Source organism: Lolium rigidum, chromosome 1 (genome assembly GCF_022539505.1).
Source record: "Lolium rigidum isolate FL_2022 chromosome 1, APGP_CSIRO_Lrig_0.1, whole genome shotgun sequence".
Taxonomy (NCBI): domain Eukaryota; kingdom Viridiplantae; phylum Streptophyta; class Magnoliopsida; order Poales; family Poaceae; genus Lolium; species Lolium rigidum.
In genome coordinates, this window is record NC_061508.1 from 331,633,937 (window position 1) to 331,637,099 (window position 3,163).

Sequence of the window (3,163 nt, forward strand, 5' to 3'; positions counted from 1 at the left end):
TGTTCTTTGTCTCCCCTTGTGTTGAATCAATAAATTGGGTTTTACTTCCCTCGAAGACTGTTGCGATCCCCTATACTTGTGGGTCATCAGGGGGGCTTAAATACCCCCTCCCATCGAAATATGACCGTTTGGGTCAGCTTAGGCCGGATTTTTCAGGCCGGATATTTGCAAAATATCCGGGCCCCAAAAAACGGCTAAGGACATGAGAAAACTGCTCTCAGGATGGGGGCCGAACATTTGGCCGGATATTTGCCCGGATTTGTCCAAAAACCGGATTTTTCCGGGGGCCGGATTATCCGCCCCAAACTTGGGCCGGAATATCCGCCCCCTGAAAACTGGCAGAAACATCAAACTGAAACGGGCATAACTTTAGCATCCGGACTCCGATTTTGATGATCTTGGGCTTGTTTTAAAGCTAGGAACAAGCTCTATAAGATCATGCAGGAAACCATCATAGTCCAACAAGGGAGGATAGAAACAAATGATGAAAGGTTTGACCTATCTAAAAAAGACATACCGGTAAAACCTCCAATCTTGAAAATGAAACAAGTTGCCCGTGCAAAAACCATTCTTGATGAACTAGAGCTTGTCATGAGAATAAGCACAAGCTCTAAATCATCACATGGATAAGATCCAAATAATAACCAAGAAAGATGATGCAAGGATGCAAAGGTTTGAGCTCTCTCCGAACGATACGATCGAGTTACTCACTCGAGAGCCCTCTTGATAGTACGGCAACTAAACTATAAACCGGTCTCCAACTACACTATGAGACCGGTGAGAAAGAAACCCTATCAAGAGCAAACCTTATACTTGCGCATTCCACTTGAGCTCGATGACGACGATCTTGACCTCAACAAGATGGAACGCCTTTCTTGCTTGTGCTTGCTTGACGAAGTCTTGTGGATTGCTCCCCCATAATCCACCATGGGAGAGCTTCTTCTTCGGCGCATCTTCACATAACCATGACCACCATGTGGATGGCAAGACTCAAGCAAAGGATCTCTTCGAGATGGCTCATCTTGAACTTGCACTTCATTCTTCATTCTTCATCATATTGATGTCTTGAAGTAACTTGAGGGCTCACTTCATCTTCATCTTCAAGACATACTTGACACTTGATATCCTTCATCAATTTCTTCTTATTGCAACCTTGAAGCCAACAAATGGTTCAAGAATTGCCTATGGACAACTCCTACAAATATAACTCAATGCAAACATTAGTCCATAGGGATTGTCATTAATTACCAAAACCACACATGGGGGCTCCATGCACTTTCAAGCATGCATTAACTGAATGCCAACACAATCAACAAGATAGACAGTAAAACATCAGTGGCAAGGTATGCAAAGGTTAGTGGGTGGGCTACGAGAGGGGTGCAGACAAGACATGGACGAACCTGGGGCGTGTGGACACGAGGAGGATCTCCTCCGTGGAAACGACGGTGAGCCGCACGTCGGCGTCACCAAACTTGGACCAGCTGCGACGCTCGACGGCCGTCTTGGAGAAGCGGACGCGGGTGGTGCTGATGAGCTTGGCCTTGTTGCCGTCAGCGTGCGGTACTCGGTCGTCTTGTTGAACCTGTTCTCGTTGGGCCCAACGACGACGCGGGGCAGGAGCAGGAAGTCGAGGTCGCCCCGTCGTCCTCCTCGAGCTCCCTCCACATGATCTTCGCCGTCGCCATGCCTGTCGCTAGGGCACTAGGGTTCAGACTTCGGGGTGTCAGCAGTGAGCGTGGAGGAGGGAATCTCTGAACCATCATCACATGATTGACGCAAATCTCAACTCAAATGGAGAAAAATATCCAGCAATTAATAACAAGCCTAGCTAGATAACAAGATAACGATTAAATGATAAAAAGATAACAAGACAGCACGATATGCAAGAACAGGCTCAACAAGATTATTGATACCAAACAGGAGAGCAAGATCAAATGAATTTGCCGTTGTCCCATGAAGAGGGGTGGTAAATGCCTAGTAAGGGCTCGTTTGGATGCAGCGGATCCCGGGAGTATATAGTAACATGTAAACGTTCAAAAATAAAAATAAACTTGTGCTCATCTAGTCAAGACTTTGCCTTACTGGATGTGTTCATTATTTCGTAGATTTTTCATTTGTCTATCCCGTAAATAGTACATGTTTCTCGTTCCTCCCCTTCTGAATTCTGATGAGTGCAAGTATCGAGCTGTAATGTCTTTGCCAAAGCTGAAGCCTCGGCCGGCACTTGTAATGGTTCTGGTTGATCGGCACTCTGTTCTTGGGCTGGAGAAGAGTTTGCAAAAGCAGGAATTTCTCTTGACCGACGAGACAGATCTGGCACGGCGGCACCATTGACTGATAAAACATGGCACCATGAGAAGAGATCGAAGGAGATGCGCAATTAACACCATCTAGCGAACGAGAAGAACTCTTGCATCCACCACAAAGGAACAAGCAGATGAGCTGGGAGTGGGGGTTCCTGCACCTCAAGGAAAATCTGGAAGCTGTGGGAGGCCTGCGCCAGAGACGTCAGCCGGTGGCTTCGCCGCTTCGGAGCGCGCCGGAAGGAGAAGAAGACGGCGGCGGGACAGAAATTCCAGTCAGCCATTTGCCGCCAGCCGCCGTCTGCTCTCTTCTTCAATCTGCTCCGCGACCAATCTCTTTCGGTGACTCTTCCTCCACCCTGCAGCAACACCGGTGTCGGTGGCAGCCATAGCTCTCCACCGGCACGTACCACATAAATGAAGGAGTTGCCATTACATCCCTGATCCCGCCGTTATATCATTCCCTTGGCAATTACCACTCTATAAACCAAACACCGAGGGCTGCTCCGGTGCTCCCCCCTAAATGAAGTTGGAGGGCCATAGTTAGTTATTTTTCCATGTGTTGGATCCGCCGAAACTCATATTCAGTCCATGTATACTCATCTGTATTGATACAATACGTGTATATCGCGTAAGAAAAAAAAGGTCACGTGAGCAAGATCTTTATAGGACTTTTATATTTCGGCACACGCACGTGACCGTAGATACGTACAAAAACGAGGTACAACACAACACGTGTCATACGGGTCTATATAGGGTTGTACGGACGGTGGACATACACTGAAATTACGATCGTGCCCTCGCTTACGAACATGTATGGGAAAATCTCCACCGTTGTTGTGTTTGACGCGCCAAAAAAA